Raw genomic sequence first — 23,086 nt, 5'->3', positions numbered from 1 at the left:
GCATTTGCAATAGTGAGTTTCCAGAAATTGCGAAGGTTTCAGTTGGTCACAAGCATTTTAATGAAAACAAATTTGTTTTAGGGTGAATAGTGAATTCAACGATGGTTTCCAAAGGATTTTGAATTAAGAGAAGCTTCTCCTGCAACGCGGTTTTCCTTAGTTTCCTTATATGGATTGTCAAGTTCTTAAACTTTATGCAGATATTATTCTTTTTAGAGTGCTAGTGTGAAAATTTTAAATAAAAATATCGAGTCATTTTTTAGATATGGTTGCTCATAGTGGAACATGGTATTTTCGCAGAGGTAAATGACGGTTATTGCAGATCCTCAAGAGTTAATTATGAAACCAACAACATATTAGACATTTTTTGTATGTTTTTAAATCCTCTATGGAGTTACGTTTTTGTTTTTTTTTTCATTTGTATAAGTTAATTGTGTGGAAACAAATGTTTTCATAAACCAAAAACATCACTTCATAGAAGGCTAAAAAATACTAAACTAAGCAACTGTTTGTTCCTAAATCAAAAACTCAGGAGGCTCTATAATGCACGCCATTTATTTCTGCGAAAATAATATGTCACACTTTGAGTAATCTCAGGATAGTTCAAGATAAGGCAACCATAGTTTTTTTTTAATCCATGCTTAACACTCCTGAAAAGGTTACGCGGAGAACCAAGCCTGAAAAAAAGTTGGAATGGTAACTTCGAGTTATCATAGCCAGGACCGGTGAAAGAGGTGGGTACGGTGGGTAGTACTACCCATCCGAAAATTCCAAAGGTGGGTAATTACCCACCTGAAATTTCGATCGATAAACAATGGTAATTTTAGTATGATTCATAAATAGAATATTTGTAACTCAGAATAATAAAGGAAGGATGTGAAGATATTCAACAGAAAAGTAAGACGTGATTTCTGTTTGCTCAAATGAACCTTCACATCTCACCTTTCCGTTCTATATCTTCACATAAATAAAAAAACTTTTGAAGTAGGCATACATTTTCGTTTTCTATAGAGGAGTGCAAATTCAAAATACAGAAAATAAGACCGTACAAACAGCGGTCAGGTTTTGAACATCTACATCTTTAACTGATATTCGATATCACAGATAAATGATGATCGAATCTTCAATTAGTAACGAAGTATTTCTAATTTTTCCAGTTTCTCAAACCCTCCAACAGATACGTCAGTTTTGTATACATAAGCTCGCGGTTTCTACAAGATTTCTGCTCTTGAATGAGTGTGTTCGCATTTAAGAAAATCGCTTATACAAAACAAGATTCAGTACCGAATTGTCTTGCACTCTGTGCGGTTCGATACTGCCGTACAAAAACACATCGTTCAAAAAGTCCAGGAAATAACTAGGATTGTCAAAACTTGCTTAATTTTTTCGGTATGACTACCTCATTTGGCCACGTTTAATATGGATAACACTTCTCAAACTTGTTGGGATTGCGTGGTTTTATCCCTTTAAAAAGCAATGTTTTATCGATAAACGGAAATCGTTATTTTCATTTTTTCATAAATGAATAAGTAACGTCACTTATATGTCGGTAGGCTTAGTGTTTGTAGTCCGATTGACGTGAAGGTTTGACACCTGTCATCTTAAATTTGGAACTTTCGGAAAATGAGATTAGTATGACATTTCTTTGAATCAGTCCCGGGACCTTTCGAATAAAGTGATATGCACATCAGCGGCTGAACCGTTTGTGGATTTATTTTGTGCACCGTTCGATCCGCACGAGACACATTTTGATCGAAATTCGGCAGTTTTTTCATATTCGAGGATATTGCAGGGTCACCTCAATCACGAACTACTAGATAAACGAGTTCAGCACCTTCCATAATCAATCCCAACAAACTAAACTGTCAGGGTAACAAAAATTATCAAAAAGTTAATTTCGAAAATTCACTGACACAAATAAGTTTAAAGGGAACACAAAAGACTGCTGCCTCAACGTTCAAAACAAATGTTGGCAGTAATTTTGACACTAGTTGAGTAGTCCTACGTCAACCATTTGAACAACTCAATAGTAGTTTAACGCTTGAATGTGCAATTTTGTTAAAAAAAACGGAAAAGTTTAAAACTTCGAATTTACACGTTTCATGCAAAGTTATATCGTAACAAAATATTTAAAAAATCGATCTTGCTCTTTTAAGGGATAAATAAAATTTTCATTAGAATTAAGGTCTATTTGAAAATAGTGGGTCGTTCCCCCATTACCCACCTGAATTTAACAAGTTTCACCGGCCCTGATCATAGCTCAGTTATTACTTGACCAATTTCGATAAATTTTACACCCTCGTAGATTATTTTAAGTACGTCATTATTGACGATTGTTTAGCAAAAACCAATGAAAATTTGATTGTTGCCGTTCCAATTTTTTTTTCAATCTCAAAACATGCCCTATCTGCATTCATGCGGCATCTACATCGCGAATCGGATGTCGAGAACCTCAACTAAACCGAATCATAACTTTGTTGTTAGTCAACCGATTTTCGAAATTTGTTCACCATTGGAAAGGTACTACTTCCTGAAATAAAATGCACTGAAAAAATCGAAAAATCGGGGTGTCCACCCAAAGTTATAATGAAAACTGTAGATAGATGACCTCAGAAAAGATGCGACTTGTTACAATGATCGTAAATATCTCGAATTCCAAAGCGATGACCTATATATTTTTACACATCATTCGATTGCTAGTGATACCAGCTACAATTTTCGCAAAACTGCCATTGCTCCAAAATATTGGAATCATTACCAGAAACAATGTATTGATAAACAAAATTGTATATCCGTTCAAAGAATCTCAAGAAATTTGGTACAAATATAGAGAATTTCTATTATTGGGAAAATATTGCCATACAATATCAAACTTTTAAATATTATGACATATATTTTTGCATTTCTAATATAGAAAGGTTATGCAATCACTTGAAAAACCGACTAGTGAAAATTGTGTGTGTGTCATATACCATTCGACTCAGTTCGTCGAGCTGAGCAATGTCTGTGTGTGTGTATGTATGTGTGTGTGTGTATGTGTCAAATAATCTCACTAGGTTTTCTCGGAGATGGCTGAACCGATTTTGACAAATTTGGATTCAAATGAAAGGTCTCGTGGTCGCATACGGAATTCCTGAATTTCATCCGGATCCGACTTCCGGTTCCGGAGTTATAGGGTAAAGTGTGTTCAATATTGTACACCGTCACTTAAAATATTTTCGGATACAACAAACATTTAAATCGTAATTTAGAGTGCATAATAGAAAAGTTTGTGTGTCATGTTAGTTGGTGGCCGTACGAACCGACTTTGGTGTGTGAAAATGTGAATGACTCACGCAATCAAAGCATTGTTTTATTCTGTATGTTATACTAGTTAATGCACAAACAATCTCTTGGTTTGTTTCAAAAATCGAAGAGATAAATTTTGAATGGAATACCACCACCACAATGTACATGAGAAAGGCATCATTACACCACTAGGTGGATTAAAACAGGTTTTTGCCTTTCTCATATAGAAAGGTTATGCAATCACTGTGAAAACCAACTTTTGAACCGAGGCCCGGAGGGCCGAGTGTCATATACCATTCGACTCAGTTCGTCGAGTACGCAAAATGTCTGTGTGTGTTTGTGTGTGTGTGTGTGTGTATGTGCAAAAAATGAAAATATGTGTTCTAACTTTTCTCATAGATGGCGCGACCGATTTTCACAAACTTAGGTTCAAGGTTCCGACTTCCGGATCCGGAAATATAGGGTAAAGTGTGTTAAAAATTTTATACCATCACTGAAAAGAGCGAAAAACCGTAAAAAGTTTTCTAGATCGACCTCAAATCTTTTCCAATTGATAATTTTTATCAGTAGACGGTCAAACAAATCTATTTCGATTATTCTTTTAAGAATCGAATAATTTTGAAGAATACCACAGTATTATATATGATAGTTTGATTGCTATGAGAAAGGCATCATTACACCACTAGGTGGATTAAAACAGGTTTTTTATTATTTTAGTTGGACATTTATTCAGGCCTTATGCACGCGCGCTCTTTATTTTGCGCTGAGACAAATAAATTCTCATTCTCATAAGACAACCACGCGCATGCGACGTACTTTTGCCGCTCTCAAGAGAACTCTTTGGCACATTTGCGTACCGCACCAGAAACTGATGCACGCTTCGTTGTAAAGTCTCATCGCATTCTGCCAAGAGCGAGGCTCAAGCGCTTTCGTCGCATGAGATAGCGCGGCGCGCTCGCTTCATGCGATCTACGAGTGGTTTGTACGTTATTTTCATCCTCTTCATCTCTTCCTTTAGGATAGGACACAAGTCGCACGAACCGCTCTAGGCACGAACAAATAATAATAACAGCAGCATTTACTGTGGCTCACATAGCACACAAGCTGCGCTCATAAAAAATCTCGTGCGCTGTCTCTTGAGACCAAAGCGCACGAGTCGCGCGCAGAAGAAAATGCGATGCTCTGAAATTTCAAGCAGCACATCCCGTTTCTATGTGCCCGCTACGCGTCTCTTACTTGCTTTTGGTTTGCTCTTTGAGTCGGTGCTCACGCTCACAGGATGAATATGCGACACACACATTTTCGGTGCGCTCTCGCTGTCGCATTTTTGCAAGCATGAGCATTCGGAAGGCCTGTTTATTATGAACAAAATTTACAAAATAACTGAAATTTGGATTTCATTGACAATCGGTAAATATACCTAAAATCAAAAAATAATTATATTTTTGTATTGGACAAAAGATCTAAACAATTTTTATGCACAACCCAAACGCAATTGATAACTACTAAAATTAAAATCTCAAAAAAATCGGTAGAAGATCGAAAATTTTAAAATTTCCGAGTTATATTGCATTGCACAGTGGTCCGGATCCACGGTTGAGAGGAACAAAACAATATGTGTGGCTTAACCTTATACTTTAGAGCTATGATGTCTTCAAAACAAATGATCAGTGAAAGATAAGCCATATTTCTATGTACATGGTATTAGGGTGGCTCTTATTATTAAGGTGACCCAAAACTTATTTTTCGAATGTGTTGAGATAGAGGACTGCATCCTTCTGCAAAATTATAGATAAACTTATATCGAGCAGCTTTGCAGAAGACACCATTGTTTTATCTGCAACGGTTTCAGTGTTTCAGCTATTGTTGAAGAGCAACTTATGGTGGTCCTCAGAAAATCAGATTTTTTTGTTCTAGTATTTTTATTTTTCACTTTTCGTATTAGGTATTTTTGAACATTGTTAAAACCAATTTTGTGATGACTGTCGCATTCAGATGGCGTTTTCTGAACCGAAATTATGAGCAAAATTAGTTCACAAATGGGTTATTTTTAAACTACTGTATCTAATATTGAGGCAAACGAAAAAAACCGTTTCTTGCATTTGACAGAAAATAGTTTCGAGCATGTTTATAAAAAAAAGGCGGAGGAGATATTTAAAAAAAAATTAAACTGTGTCCAAACATTGGGTTTTTTCATTGAAATACTCTAGTAACTGTACTGTATTTTGGCATTTATTAACTACATATGAAAATAAGGTATTTTTTATCTTCTAGAGTGTTAAAACTAATTCAGGTGCATATTCGGGAAGATGAAGTTCACTCATGTTTGTTGTTAATCTATTTGATAATGTTATTACAGAAATTATCTGACTTTAAAAGCAATCGTTTGAATACATCCTCCAGATTCACTAAACGATTGAATTTTTCTATACTTGTGTATTGATTAATTTCGACTTTCTTGCGCTTCCTCGCCGAACGTCGAGATCATGAGTCATCTCGATTTTTTTTAAATCGACTCTCTGGGACTTTTCAGATTTCCAAAATCGAGCGTCGAGTTCTGGTGTTATCTCGACGTTTCAGGCAATTCTAAGATATTTGACATAAAAAACAAATTTCCGATTTCGGTGAATTAAAACAAAAATCTTATCGTTTCATCCAATTTTAAGATATTTGAAAAAAATTTGTCGATGTCGGAAATTTCATGTAAACCGATGATTTTTCAAAATGGAAAATTATCAAACTTTCATCATTATCTTTACGTTTCGTCTTAGACTCGTCAGTGCATAGCAGTTTATGTTGAACTGTTATGCCACCTGCAGTTCAACATAAACAGGCGAGGCTAAACCGAAACGAAAACATAATTAAATTGGTTATGTACCCTAGCACAAACAAGGTTAATTCCTAAATAACTTCCAATGCCGGCCGGCACCATTCACCCACCTACCGCTTTACGAAATTAAAGATGATTCCAAAATATTGGCACCCTACTGTTTAATTTTACTACCATTATAATTAAACAGTAGGGTGCCAATTTTTTGGAATCCAATGATAAAAATCCAATCACAAAAAATATTTTAGTAACACAAGTGAGGGTTTCATTCAGTAAAAAGCATTCAAACGGAGAGGTTGTTTTTCGAGACGAAGACAACTGTTAGCTGCAGGTAGATTGATTGGTTGGTGCTAATCGCAAAGGCTACTGCAAAGCCAATATTCGAGGCGATTCCAGTTTCATAAGTACCTGGAATAGTGGGACTCACTTCACTGAGAAAGATGGCCTAACCGATTTGAGAACTGTTTCATTCTGTAGGTCAGTCACGTACCCAGAGGGTGGCCTCTCCCGAAATCAAATACATTTTATTATTTAGAATGTCTTAGACATGTGTTACAGAAATAACAAGACAGTAAACGTAATAAAATGTAATACAGTATCAGTTCCAGTGAAAAAGTTGAAACTGTATGTTAAAAACAGCCGTAAAAGCCGAGAATTAGGTACATAACCCAAGTAGCAATTAAAACTTGTTATAATTGGCATGTTTTACAATTACTTCATATCGGTTATTTTTGTTAGATATGTTAGACAATTCAACACGTTTTTGTAAGGGATGTAAAATTCATTTATATTACTGCTTGTGAAACCAACTCAAAAACCTGAATGGATTAAGTTCCACATCCGGGTTTTCAATTGACTGTACGACAAGATCATTTGAGCAGTTTTGATTCCGGTTTCCATTAAGTGAATATTACTGTTGTAAAGCATATCAAACAAGAAACTTGCTGCACATCATTCAAGAAAAGTGCGCTTTTCCAATCGCATAATCGTTGCGAGAAGAGTTAATAAATTCAATACTAGAACAATGTTTGCCACTTGAGAAGCAATCTTCAGTAAGATTATTTTTTTATCTTGGGGCCCGAAATGAAATCCTGGGTACGGGCATGCTGTAGGTTACACTAGTTCATGCACTAGCTTTCATGGTTTTCAGAAATCATACAAAATTGTTTGAAGAATATCATCCCTTTTTTATATGAGAATAAAAAAGATATGAGAAAGGCATCATTACACCACTAGGTGGATAAAACAGGTTTTACTTAAATTCGTGAGATTTTATGTGCTAAATTCGTAATCCTACTTTTTCTGAATTATAAAACAAGTATATGATAGATTTTCGAGTGGAATTTACAAATAGAAAATTCAAATAATTTTCGCATTCTGTACATTCCGAAATAATTCTAAGTTTGTGAAATATAAATTTTAATATTCTGTCGATTATAATTGATGTCGTTTGGTATAGTCGAAAATTTAAGATATAGTATTTTGTTCTTAATTTATTGTGAAACAAAAATCAACCAAAGTAATATTTTTAAATTGTAGTTGTTTTTGCCTTTCTTATATAGAAAGGTTATGCAATCACTTGAAAAACCGACTAGTGAAAATTGGCCCGGAGGGCCAAGTGTCATATATCATTCGACTCAGTTCATCAAGCGTGTGTGTGTGTGTGTGTGTGTGTATGTGTGTGTGTGTCAAATAATCTCACTAGGTTTTCTCGGAGATGGTTTGATTTCCACAAACTTAGATTCAATTGGAAGGTCTCGTGGTCCCATACGGAATCCCTGAATTTTTTTCCGGATCCGAGTTCCGGTTCCGGAATTATAGGGTAAAGAGTGTTCAATATTGTACACCGTCACTTGAACCGGCGAAACAAAAAACGTAAAAAAATTTCTAAACTGGTCTCAAAACCACACAAATCGAAAGTCATTATCAGTAGGCAACTAAACAAACCGATTCCGGCTATCCTGGTTCCCGGTATCCGGTTCCGGAAGTACCGGAAATAGTGGTCATATAGACCAAAATAGATCTCACTCACTTTTCTCAGCGATGGTTTGACCGATTTCCACAAACTTAGATTCAAATTAAAGGTATCGTGGTCCCATATGGAATTCCTGAATTTCATCCGGATCCGACTTCCGGTTCCGGAGGTATAGAGTAAAGTGTGTTCAATATTGTACACCGTCACTTAAAATATTTTCGGATACAACAAACATTTAAATCGTAATTTAGAGTGCATACTAGAAGAGTTTGTGTGTCATGTTAGTTGGTGGCCGTACGAACCGAATTTGGTGTGTGAAAATGTGAATGACTCATGCAATCAAAGCATTGTTTTATTCTGTATGTTATACTAGTTAATGCACAAACAATCTCTTGGTTTGTTTCAAAAATCGAAGAGATAAATTTTGAATGGAATACCACAATATTATATGTACATGAGAAAGGCATCATTACACCACTAGGTGGATTAAAACAGGTTTTTTGTCATGGGTTTGGTATTTAAAATTCTTATATTTCTACGATCTATTCCTTATTGTATAAAGCCATTGAAATTATTCAAAAATTTTGTATTATCACAAAACTTATTTTATTACATCTCTATGGAATAGATGAAAACAACGCGGGTGACCATTTTAAAATTTTGAAATCTCCGATCTTCTACCGATTTTTTTTAGATTCTACGGAAAACCTAAAACAAAATCAGAATTTTAGTAGTTATCAATTGCATTTGGGTTGTGCATAAAAATTGTTTAAATCTTTTGTGCAATACAAAAATATAATTATTTTTACAGTTTAGGTATATTTACCAAAATTTTTAAGATTGTCAGTGAAATCCAAGTTTCAGCTTTTTTCAATTTTGTTCATAATAAATTTCCAACTATATGTCAACTAATTTAAAATTTTAGTTTTGATTTTGTTTGGCAAAATATTTCCAATAATAGAAATTCTATGAACAATATTCGAAAATCGGTTGACTAACAATAAAAGTTATAACTCGGTAAAGTTGAAGTGTTCAATATTTTCTATGCGACGTTTATGCCAAAGGAAAGAAAATAGGAGAGCAGATAGGGCAAAAAAACCTGGAGCGAGAAAAATCAAATTTTCATTGGTTTTCCTTTACCAATCGTCTCATACAAAATTTTTGAATCAATCTACGAACTTCACAAAACTCGAGAGTGTAAAATTTATTAAGATTCATTAAAAAACAGCTGAGCTATGACAGCTCGAAGCTAACGTTCCAACTTTTTTTCAGGCTTGATATTTGGAGTGTTAAGGGACAATTTACAATCTCAGAAAAACAGTCATTGTTCCAAAATTCAATAGCAGTATCCGGTTCCGGAAGTACCGGAAATAGTGGTCATAAATGGATTTCACTCACTTTTCTCAGCTATGGTTTGACCGATTTCCACAAACTTAGATTCAAATGAAAGGTCTCCCGGTCCCATACGGAATTCCTGATTTTTTTTCCGGATCCGAGTTCCGGTTCCGGAATTATAGGGTAAAGAGTGTTCAATATTGTACACCGTCACTTAAACTGGCGGAACAGAAACCGTAAAAAATGTTATAAACTGGACTCTTATCCAATCTTAGGGTCAATTGAAAGGTCTTATGGTCCTACCAAAAATTACTGCATATTTTCGGATGCAAAAACATTTGAATCGTCATGTTAGTTGGTGGCCGTACGAACCGACTTCGATTATACCGGTTCTCGGGTTCCGGTGCCAGAAGTGCATATAATAGTGAACCCACTTTGTTTTCTTAAGGATGACCTACGCAATCAGAGCACTGTTTTATTCTGTATGTTATACTAGTTAATGCACAAACAATCTCTTGGTTTCCTTCAAAAATCGACGAAAAAAAGTTTGAATAGAATACCACAATATTATACATGAGAAAGGCATCATTACACCACTAGGTGGATTAATACATGTTTTTTAGATTAGCATCACTCTTCTCGTATAAATAGGCAACGTAAATGCCAAGCGCTTGATTGGAAAAACGATACCGAGTATGTGACATAAACACTGAAGCATGCTTTTGTGAACCACTCGAATTAATCTGAATTAATTGGTGTCAAGAATGAGCCAAAATTAGTGTCGGAAATAATTTCATAAAATGATAAACAATTCATGAGACTGCTTTGAAGAGCATTATCACACCACTAGGTGGATTAAGAAGAGTTTTTTTATATATAGTCATGAGTTACAAGTTTTTCTAGTTTTTCTGTTAGATGTGCTACAAAATCATCAACTGGTTTTGTTAAGATTTCTAGATTGCATCTATCAGTAGGGCAAAGTGTTACGATATGCACCCCTTAAGAAAACATTGAAATATTTCTAAATGTAGTTATATATTCTTCTGTTGGTGGAGCATTAGGTCACCCACGTACCGACGTAATGTTAGGTGTTTCTGCGTTGTCGTTTGTGCAGGAGTACGTTTTTTCTTTTTTTTTTTGGCAATTGTGAGTAAATTTCTGTTTTTGTAAAGTAATATCAGGTGTACAACTTTGCTTCCGTCGTTTTCCAATAGGTGGCTGTACCGGCTGAGGCTGGTCAAAATACATAGTTGATAATGCCTTTTAAAATGAGTGTGTACAGTGCCTAACGAATTGTCATCACCGTTTCAGTGACAATTGTACTTGTTTTCGTATTATTCACGCTCGAAAATGTCTGTTTATGTGACCAAGTCTCGCCATTTGATGGAAGTTTTACTTTTCTGTTACAATGCAGCTGAAGCGCATCGAGTGCTCTCAGAAACTTACGGTGATACTGCTCTGAGTAAAAGAACGTGTCGGGAGTGGTTTCAACGTTTTAAAAATGGTGATTTCCATGTAGAAGACAAATATAGTGGTGGAAAAAAAACCTTCAATGATCAAGGATCAGCTCGGTGTGATTTACTACGAGCTCTTAAAACCGGGTGAAACCATCACAGGAGATCGCTACCGAACGCAACTGATGCGTCTTAGTCGCGCGCTAAAAGAAAAGCGGCCACAATATCAAGAGCGACATGACAAAGTCATCATCCAACACGACAATGCTCGGCCTCACGTCACAAAAGTGGTCAAAAAGTACCTGGAAACGCTGAAATGGGATGTCTTGCCCCACCCACCGTATCCCCCAGATGTCGCCCCTTCTGACTTACACCTATTCCGTTCGATGGCACACGGCTTGGCAGATCAACATTTTCAATCCTTCGAAGAGATGGAAAAATGGATTCCATCATGGATAGCGTCAAAAGAGGACTCCTTTTTTCAAACCGGGATCCGAAAATTGCCGGAAAGATGGGAGAAAGTTGTCGCTAGCGACGGACAATACTTTGAATAATACACCTGTAAGCACTTTTTAATTTTGGAAAAAAACGGCGGAAGCGAAGTTGTCCACCTGATATGTGTAACGTGGATCAATTTATATTTGATTTCCAAAAAGTACTATTGGTTTTCAGTATAACCTTACTTTTATTTTTGTTAATCGTGATTGTTCTCGAAAACATTCATAGGGGCAGGTTGGCCGAGTTTTGTGCGGGGTTGGTTGGCCGAGTGGTAATTTTAGCTTAGAGTAAAGTGCACTTGGATATTCATGAAATGTTACCCTTCTGTGGACGGCATTATATTGTATGTTTATATTGATGATTATAAGGAAAAATATACATGAGGAATAAATAATGGAAATAAGTAAATAATATTGACAAATAGAAATAACAGATTAGATTCATTAAAAGATGATTCCAATATTTTATTAATCAAATGTTATCCAAAACTCGTCCATCAATATGGAATCTGCTACCGATATAAGTCATCCTGAAAATAAAAGACCTCTCCCCAAGGCAAGTATGCGAACTTATTCGGAGGAGCGTTAAAGTCGCGAATCGCGAATTGATCCAAAATTTTACCAATTCTCTAATAAAAGTTGCATTGGAAGAGTACAAAATGAAAACAAGCGTAAGCACGAACGCTGGTAGAGGAAAAGGTAGAAGTGAAGCTGAAAAAGTTTACTAATCCTGCCGAAACTAATTCCAGAATAGTGAAAAAGATTCAAAACCCAGTTTTTTTTACGTAAAAATGATGCATACTTTTTTAACTAATGGAAACGTTTATTGATACAATTCATGTTTTTCACATATTTTTTAAAACTCGGCCAAACTACCCCGGCTCTGGGGTAGGTTGGTCGATTTTTTTCTCCACATTTGATTGTTAATAACTATTTTTCTAATTTTTATTCAGAAAATCAAAAAAATCACACATGTGCTCGAAAGGTGTTTCTTCATGACAGAGCGAAGCGCTTATCAAAAAGTCTAACCAGAAAGAGTACATAAATTCTGAAAGCAAAACTCGGCCAACTAGCCCCGGTCTCCCCTACTTTAACTCGAAGCATAATGTTAAATCGAAGGTGGGGCATAATGTCCGTAAAGTGACTGTTATGAGAAAAATCGTATATCAAAGAAATGGCTTTGTTTCTCTGGATTTTTATACTGTAAATAGAGGTATTAGCACTGCTAATAGTTAATTACTTAGTAGCAACCGACCATTAGACGTTTCATACGGTAAAAATACTTATTTAGTCTAAGAAAAACCTTACTTCGAAAAACTGCCTAATGATATTTTCAGTTTTTCCATATTTTTCAGCACACGACAACTGCCAAACTTGCATAGCAGGAAGATCTTACGAATAGATAGTGTTAGTGATAAAACTTTTGTGTAGAAAAGTCTGGAATACTTGAAAAAGGAAGGGGGCGTTTTGGTCAGCAAGGACGTTTTATAACACTTTCCCCTAGTTACCCATTGTTCAAAAGAGATCTCATTTACAATCTTCTGCTCAAGTTTCTTTAACAAGCTTTCCTCAAGAATTGAAGAGGAATAGTTTTTGGGGCTATGAAGCATTATGTCAACGTTTTCATGAATTGTACAAACACATACATTATGACAACCTGAAGTATTAAAAAGTTTACAATGGTTTGGTCTTAAAGCCGCAAATGTACTGAATGGAATTTGATGTTTACTGACCTCTTCAAATCGTTTAAAAGTTTCTCTAAGGCTTCAAAGCAAAATCCGTTTCTGAACTGTTTCACACTCACTAAGGAGTGTATCGAAAAAAAGCTATCCACAAAGTTTTCTTTCAAATTATGATAAAAAACTATATTTTATTCAAACTCAAAATTGATCCTTTATTGTATGAGGTTAAACTTGAGCATAATGAAAACCGGATGAAATTTATGTTATTCCTTCACGAATTTTCGAACTTTTGATCGAACGCTCTTCATCAGGTTTCGGACAAGTGTTGCATCGCATTTTTTGGACGCTTGAGCCCAAATTTTTTTGAACTTCTGCATGTTCCCAGCTGCCTTACCAGTCTACTTGAAGACCCCCTTCACGATTGCCCAGTAACGTTCGATAAGTCGAAGCTGAGGGCAATTTGGTGAATTATTATTTTTCTCAACGAAATTTATACCCTTTTTCACAAGCCAATTGAGAGTGGTTTAGACATAGTGACCCGACGCTAAATCCGGCCAAAACAATGGAGGTGTACTATGCTTCTTATATAAAGGTAGCAATCTCTTCTGGAGACACTCAGATCGAAAGATTTCTGCATTCATAGTTCCGGTAGTGTAAAAAACGGTTGACTTCAAACCACAGGAACATATTGCTTGCCATACCAGTACCTTTCGACCGAATTTCTCCTCTTGAATCAATCTGTCCGCATCGCTCACATCCTCCCCAACGACGACAGTAATGTATTGTTGACCTTGAAGGGTTTTTGAGTCCACCTTTACATAAGTTTCGTCGTCCATTAAAACGCATGCATCCGGACACTGCAAAAGACGCGAATACAATTTCCGGGCCCTTGGTGCTGCAGGTGATTTCGCCTCTTGATACGCTGGATCATTCCGACACTCGCTTCTGCTTTTTTGGCAAAATCACGTATTAGCATTGATTTGTTCTTCACGATTAGAGATACCACTTTCTGGGCCAGTTTCGGGTTGGAAGAACCGGGTTTTCTGCCTCTTTCTGGTAGCTCATCCAAAGAACAGTGTTCCCCAAACTTATTAATGATGGTTTAAACACTGGCATGATGAATTCTAAACCGCTTCGACAATTTTCGCGTAGTAATACCCTTCTCACTTAGCCATGTATCCAGAACCTTAATTTTTACTTCGTTTTCAATACGCGACATTTTGAAAACGCAGAATTTCAACCGCACAAACAAGTAAACAAACGAAAGCTGACAGTCAAACGCACAGCATGCAGTGATCTGATCATACGAAACCATCACAAATACATGCGTACAACACAAATGTATGTGGATAGCTTATTTTCGATACACTCCTTATTTGTTCTGATAGAAACGTAAGCTCCTTGTCCTGGCATAGTTCTACTTACACCATCGTTGTAAAAGAACGAGTTGGGTAAGATTGAGAGGATCTGTATTTTATCATCTCTTGAGCAAGCTGGTCGGCAAATTTCGCCTTCAATTTATCAATGATTTTATCGAATGCAGCAACCTTAGCTTTCACTGTCTTCAGATGCATTTTGTGGTGGATGGTCGAATAGTTGTTTCCTGATGCCTTCAACGATTTTGGAATACTTTCTCAGCATTTTGATTCCTCAAATCATCCGCTAGGTTGCTGTATTGGGAGGATGCTGAGACGAGTGAAGCTGCTGATGGTATTTCTTCTAAATCATATCTCGATGCAGCTAGCGATATTTGCTCTAAATTATTTCCCGATATTGCTGGCAAAACTGTCGTATAATCTGGCATCTCGTTGTCGCTGGAAACTAGTTGCTGTGCACTTTCAACAGACACAAGTCGATATGAATATAATCAACATGGGTCGCAAATATGCATTGTAGTACTCACAGTAATTGCGCATTGTTTGAAAGCAAAGAGTTCAATCATACTATCTGTTACTTTACGACGCTTGGACAAACAAGGTTTTCCAGTATCACGAAAAGGTATACAACAATTATATTTTCCCATCATTAAATCACACTTACTGAATATATATAGATTGTTGATGCTAGTTTTCACATTGACGCTTTGTATTTCAAAACTGTGCTTTTATAGTGGGGTGTAGGTAATCTTTTATACCCAAGGCAGTTACTTCCTTGTTGAACCTGTGATTTTTATAAACCAGCAATTTGTCTTCGAAAGTTATGTGTTTGCAATATATCCCGAAAACAGCTACTCGCATTGTCTTGATGTCAAAGAATAATTTATTCAAAATTTCATTAAGATTACCAAAATTGGCGATGGAGAACCCAGACTTATTTTGAAAAAAAGGGCGTATTCTCATGAAAGGTCTATTTTCTCGATTAATTTCCTCATATATCTCGAAAATGACTGCAGTTAGGAAGTCGCTTCCTATGAGCTTCAATGAGCGTAGCGATTCACGTTTGATGTATTTAATTGACTCAGAACGGTTTCCCCGGAGCGGTCGTTTGAGTTTGCAGAATAGCCAAAAGTCACACGGAGCCTAGTCAGGCTAATATGGTGGTTGCGAAACGATACTGGTTGAATTTTTGGTAAAAAAAATCACAAAGAATCAATGCAGTATGCGACATTGCATTATCTTGGTGCAAAAACCAAGAGTTTTCGGCCCTTAATTCGGGCTTCTTTTCACAAATAGCTTCGCGCAAATGACGCCAAACAGTCAAATTGTATTCCGTGTTGTCAATTTGTCCGGTCGGAAGGAACTCGGAGTGCACAACACCTCGACAATCGAAGAAAACTGTCAACATTACCTTGATTTTTGACTTGTTTGAACAACTTGTGCCAATCAAAAACACTTGCTCGCGACTTACAATTATCTCCGAAGGCCTATTGCAACATTACGAACGTTGCTACATCTATAAATTTGATTCCACACACAAAATTTAATGGAACTCCTTTGTTGAATAATTTTACACATTGCAAAAATTACCGATTGAACTTTTAACACTTCAGAAAGACTTTCACTATTGAATATTTTGACGTGACGTTTGGCACATATGTCACTGACAATCATACCAACTTAGAAAAAAAAATTTCGACGAATAAGGTTTTCGCGCGAAATATAATTCAAAAATCTTTTTGCTCACAGTAGTATTGTCTCTAAACTGCGGAATAGCAGCAAAACAAGCTATTATACCAAATTGAAGCAATATTTCGCCATTTCAATAATAAAATAATGCCTAAATGAGCAATGATAGTAATATGAACTATTAATATGATATTAGTTTGCTATCGCTTTCTAATCGGGGAGTCATACGTTTCGTCATAGGTTTCAAAAAATATTTTTTTCATTTGATTCAGATTCTACAATGTTTATGAGTATTATGATTTTTGTCTCGATTTTTCAAAGGTCCAGAAAGCTAAGTTTAAATTTATTGTATTATCTGTTATCTATGAAAGTTTCTTCCAACAATGTTTATTTGTTGAAGAATTGTATAATGTTGTTGAAAAAGTGATGGAAAATTTTATTTTACAATGATAACAAAAAATTTTTTCGATGTTTCTTCTGAAAAGTCATATTTTTATCATACAGAACCGAGCTATCAACACTAAATAAAAATAGTTCTTATAAGGACGATTTAGCGAGCTCTGACTAACTTTTTTACACGAAAATAAATCAAATCTCGCGTCATTTCAAATAAAACGTGTAAAATAAGTCGATTAAATAAAATTATATGAATTAAGGTTCGAGTGTATCCAACGAAATATACAAATATATAATTTTTGCTGGACTATAAACGTAACAGATCGGCTGAAAAGTTCGTATCGTTTCTATGAGAGGGCGCCACTAGAATTAAATCCATACCATTTTCAGTTAGAACCAACCTTCAAAAGATACGTGTATAAATTTGACAGCTGTCTGATTATTAGTTTGTGAGATATTGCATTTTGAGTGAAGCTACTTTTGTTATTGTGAAAAAAAAGGAAAAAAAGGAATTTCGTGTGTTGATGAAACACTACTTTTTGATGAAAAAAAGTGCCGCCGATACCAAAAAATGGCTTGATGAGTGTTATCCAGACTCTGCACCGGGCGAATAATAAAAACGAATTTTGGCAAAAAAAATGTGTGTTTCTATTAAACGATACGAACTTTTCAGCCGAACTGTTATTAGTGAAACGGATTATAAGCCCAACAATTCAAGGCGTTACGGCCTACGGAATCGAAGTTAAACCAAATGAAATTCTGGCTACATTTCAACAGCTCCCCCAAAAGATTTGTTCTACTGTCCGATGAACTGGACATTTTATGAAATGAATTCCAAGCAAAAATCAAAAAGCTAACGGGTGGCAACTAAAATTTTGGAATTTTTTCGAGGCCTGTATGCTTAACAACAAACGAGCTCAGAGAGAAAGAAGAGTGTGTATGTGTTAGCTCTCTCTCTCCTCTTTCTGCTAGTATTTTCTGTTTTGTTTATGCTTGCTCAGTTTTGCTCAAAATGCCGTCGAAACAAGAAGTATTTCGCGAGCGCGATGTACAGTTCTACGAACTGCACAGAAATCTTGGCAAAAAGTATACGGTACAACATTTTAAAAGCGAAAATGTTGCGGCTTCGACTCTTTACCATATCCTAAGATCCCCAATAACTGCTCGCAAGAAAGTTAGTGGAAGTATTGTTCTCACCAGTACATCTGCAAAACATTGGAAATAGTCGGAATAAAGTGCCGAAAGAAGACACGAGCCCCGGAATATACTGACGCACAGATTTCAACGCTGAAGTCCCAGTGCCGCTGGATGATCAAAAATTATTCCGGAAAAGGTTTTGTTTTGGACGACGAAAGTTATTTCCCTCTTTCGAAGACGTAGATACCCGGAAACGATCGATACTATTCAATAGATAGTTCTCTTGCATCTCCGAACTTAAAATATAAGTTTAAACAGAAGTTCGAACAGAAGGTGGTGTTGTATATTGCCATTTCCGAGAAAGGTGCTTCTAAGCCATGGCTCAAACCCTCTGGTTTGCAATCAATCAAGATGTGTACCAGAACGAATGTTTGAAGAAAATTTGGCTCCCGTTTCTTCAAAAACATCATGCTGATGGACAATACGTGTTTTGGCCGGATAAAACGTCATCGCATTTTGGCAAAAAAACACAATCGTTCCTGAATCCCTATTCGATCTCATATGTACCCAAAAACCACAACACGACAAATCTGCCTCAGTGTCGCTCAATCGAAGATTTCTTTGGGGGTTTGAGCTCCTTGGTGTACAAAAATAACTGGAGAGCCACGAATTGCAAACAGTTGATTGGAAGAATCAAGAGATGCATTCACAAAATTGACAAGAAGGCCGTACAACGCTCCTGTTCCGACATCAAACGGAAACTTCGCCGAACATCCGATTACGGACCGTTTTCAAATGTTAACTAATTTTTTTTCAACAGTGGACAATCTATCATTAATTTCAATAAATCAGATCTTCTTTATATATGTTTGTCTTTTTTTGACAGCTTGAGAAAGAAATTTCAAAATTTTAGTTGCCACCCGTTAAAATCAGAAGCTCAAATCAAGCATAGCGCACTTTGTTTACAGTTTTCAATAAATTGATTAAATCCAAACTTTTTTCCTTACTAATACAGAAAGGCTATGCAATCGCTGTGAAAACCGACTTGTGAACCGAGTCCCGAAGGGCCGAGTGCCATTTATCATTCGACCTAGATTCACTCGACTTCCGGTTCCGGAACTACAGGCTGATAAATATAAAAATTTCATTTTCAGGAGAGTAGTTTTATACATGACACGGAGAAATCAATCCAAATACATTCAAATAGTCGTATAATTCTTCAATTAAGCAGGTATGGTTAATTGATGACCAAATACTTTGATTTTAAGTATACCGTATCACTCCAATTTCTCAGAAGCAACTGAACCGATTTTCGCAAACTCAGATTCAATTTAAAAGTATTATGTTTCCATATGTTAGTGTAAAATTTTATCCATATCCGGCTTTCGGTCCCGGAAATACAGGGTAGTGTGTATGAAACTGCCATACAGAGCTATAATGCAAAAAACGTAAATATTCTTCTAAATTACGGAAGTATCGGAAATAGTGATCGAAAAATCTAAAAACCGAGATCTCTTCGATCTCTATCTGCACAAGTTTCTCTAAAAAGGTGAACCGATTTCTACGATCATAAACTCAAATGAAAGGTCGTTTTATCGCATACAAAATCGCTGAATTTTATCAAGATCCGACTTTCGAATCTAGAATTAAAGAGTTATATCCATCTGCCTAATCCACCTAGCAGTGAGATGATACTTTTTTCTATCAATCAGTATGTGTTTTTCGCGTGAATATTCTTCGTTGTGCTTAGTTTCCATCGAAGATAGAAATTGTATGAAATCATAAAATTATTCCTTTCAATCTAAACGTGCGACAATCGATTAAGCATTCTATGAGATGTAGAAGTGAGTTTGTCTTTAAAGTTTGTGTCATTATTTGTAGTAATTCCAGAGACGGTATTTAGAGACCAGCATAACCAAAAATAGTCCCATAGTCACATGTCCGAGAATTAGTATAACGAATAAATTGAATTAGTTTTAAGCCCAGCTTTGAAGATTTTTTGTCGTGAATACGACTTACCTTACTATGGGAAATATCTGTTGCTGTACAACTGTATTGATATAAAAGATGAACATTGCACTTTTTCCCATCATTTTCTGAGCAACGGTTTTCGAATCAAGACATACGGAAGACCTAACAATTTTGTAATGAAGCGAGTGCCGAACAGCTGAATTGTGCCGAAGAATAGTCGCAGCCGGGCACACACCAAAAGCTTGCCAACGGAAGTCGTCAGTCGTCATGGGAGCGTTGTTTAGTTTTGAGTTGAAACTCATTTTCTCTGGAATCCAATGAGAAATCACAATGAATTCCGAGTCAAATTTGAACGAGTTTACCGAGTTTTTGAGATGATCTCAAATCTAAATGCAGATCCTGTTGGTCGTGACAATTTCAAGGCACTTTTCAGTCCCACAGATCGTCAGATCGTCACAGATTAAGAATTAATTGAATTTTCTCTATTTCTTACCAAAAGCATCGGTTCTGTATATATTTCATGTTTCTATGCGGATCAAGAAATCAAGTACGCCCCATTTTTTATGGCATTTGGGACTGCCAATTTGTGAAAAAGCTACAAACGAAATCACGTAAAAAGAAAGCTCTCAATCAAAATTGGTTCAATTTGAAATCAATCGGCACTTTGAGCAGCTTAGTTGCGGGACGTTCGCAAAGCCAGCTTCGCTTCAAGCAAGAGCGATTGCATCATCCTGCTGCTGGTCGTTTGCATTGCAGCAAAATACAATGAAACAACCTTACAAATAAATGTATAAACGTTGAACTCAGTTCCCAATTCAGATTTTAATTTCAAAAACTCAGTTCTTAACATGGAGTTATGGTACTTTGGACCTAAATCCAGGATGAGAATTCAGATTAAAAATTTAGTTGTATTTCCAGAATTCGGTTCGAAAATGCAATAAAAAATCCAGGTTCGGAATTCAGTTGCAGCCCTAGAATTTGATTCCAAAACTCAGTTCCATAATTATGGAAGTGTAACTGGATTCAGGAACTTTGATCGAAATTCCGGATCTGAATTCTGGATCCAAATTTGAAAATTGAATTTTCAACTAAATTCTATAACTAAAATTTAGCTGCAGAGCACAATCCAAGTCCACAGCTCAGTGCTAGGATTCAGTTCCCGAGTTCAGGCTCAGAATTCAGTTCCAGATTCTAGCATTGAAATTGAGTTTCAGAGTTTAGGTTTCAGTTCTAGCATCCGACTTCAAAATTCGGTTCCAGAATTTCAGTCTCAGAATTCAGAATGAGGAATTCCGTCAGAACGTCAGTCTGACGCTTCGGTGCAATATAAAAAAGTATTTAGCAAATAGCGTTAACTTTACGTCTGCTTGAACTGCCGAGTTTAACTTTAAGAAGTTCAAACGTAAAGAAATATTGAACCTTCCATTTCATTCCTATTCACGTCATCCGGTTATGTCTCTGACACTACCCACTCGCCTTTTTTGGTATCGTCATCTACTATGACGATTTGAATTTTAAAAACTCATCATTCAAAAATGGACGTCGGAATCGAATAAAATTCATCAATTTTGTATGGGACCATAAGTTTATTTTAAATTGAGTTTTTGTTTGTGAAATTCGTGTTGGCCTTCTTTTCGCTTCTCTATTCCCGATACTTTTGGAAACGGAATTCGGAAATCGTTGTAGCCGAAGTCAATTAAATTCGCCTGATAGATAGTAGCTGATGAAAATCAGTGCAGCCATCTTTATCGTAGTGCGTTCTACATAAAATTTGTGGGTACCTTCCGGGATCCAAACCCGAATACCGGAAGAACTGAAATAAGTTTATTTGGACGTCGACTCTCGAAGTCTGCGAATCCGACAAATCCGATTAATTTATATAAAATTTTACACTAATCACCCTGTTTCTCCTGAACCGAAAGTCGGATTTGATTTAAAAAACAAGCAGTTTTTATGGGACCCTAAGACCTTTTATTTGAATGTTAGATGGACGTAATCGGTTTAGCCATCTACTAGCAAAATGAGTGACATTATTTGAATTTCATTACATATATAGTTCCGGAACCTGAAGTCGGAAATCTTATATGGGAGCAACGCCGTTTTTCATCGAAATAAACTGGTGGCGTGGATTGCTCAGGTTTTGCACTTTCGAGCAGAAGTGCAATTTTTTGACGATATTTAATTGTCGTTTCACCTCGAAAGTGCAAAACCGGAGCAATCCGCGTCACCAGTGTTTGCCAATGAAAAACGGAATAAGTTTGTAGAAATCCGAGAAAAATTGATGAAATTTTTTATATTTATAAAGAAAATGTAAAACAAAAAGTTTATATGAAATCTTCAGACTTTTCATTTGAAACTTAGATGGGAGAAAACGGTTCAGCTATCTACAAGAAAAATGAATTATTTCGTTAAACATATCATCGTGTGGTTCCGAAATAATTAGTCGGAACCAAATGAAATTCAGGAATCTTGTATAAGGGCATAGGGCTTTTCATACGAATCCAAGTTTTTTACAAGCTTACAAACTGTAATTTACATTCGGCTTCCAAGTGCTGCTGTATGTATTTATTTGTACCAATTATTCATGAAGCAAATATGGGCTTATGTGGTTCAGTCGATAAATTGACGTGCTTTGTGATCTAATTTTTCTCGGTTCAAGCCCAAGCCGCGCTGTTTCATCGATCTTTTTGCCTTTCTCTATAGAAAGGTATTAGAATTGCTGGAACAACCGACTTTCGAACGGAGCCTCGGAGACCCATAGTGTTATATACCATTCGACGAGATCGGAAAATGTCTGTGTGTGTGTATGTGTGTATGTGTGTATGTGTGTATGTGTGTGTGTGCACTTTTCGAAGATATTTGAACGCGCTCAATTTTCTCAGAGATGGCTGAACCGATTTTAACAAACTTGGGCTCGTTTGAAAGCTACTGTCGGGCCATTGATCAAGTTCGAAGATCAAATGGTTGTGACTTTTGGTTCCATATATATGATGGTATATGTGACGTAACCGACAAAACACGTTGATTTTTACCGCTCTTATATATATATATATATATATATATATATATATATATATATATATATATATATATATATATATATATATATATATATATATATATATATATATATATATATATATATATATATATATATATATATATATATATATATATATATATATATATATATATATATATATATATATATATATATATATATATATATATATATAAGGGTGCCAAAATTTTGGGATCACCTTTATTTTCGTTAAGTTCTAGTGCTCAAAAGTTTAAGCACCTCGAAAAAAAATGCAAAATTTGACCTAAATCAGACATGCTTAAGGGGTACTGCCCGGTGGTAAAGGTTTGACAATTTTCGATCTTGAAAAAGCACCATAGGGGGGAGTACATGAAATTTCCAAAATCGAAATTTTTTTTTGATGCCGAAACTCT

The 23,086-nt window shown here is 35.9% G+C and overlaps 1 protein-coding gene across 1 annotated transcript in view; it reads left to right on the top strand.

Annotated features, from left to right (window-relative positions):
• LOC131436656 (uncharacterized) overlaps window positions 1–23,086 on the top strand; it is a 30,025-nt gene that overhangs the window by 368 nt on the left and 6,571 nt on the right. The window lies entirely within an intron of this gene.

This window comes from Malaya genurostris, chromosome 3 (assembly GCF_030247185.1).
Source record: "Malaya genurostris strain Urasoe2022 chromosome 3, Malgen_1.1, whole genome shotgun sequence".
Lineage (NCBI taxonomy): Eukaryota > Metazoa > Arthropoda > Insecta > Diptera > Culicidae > Malaya > Malaya genurostris.
This window is presented reverse-complemented; position numbering and strand designations above follow the sequence as displayed.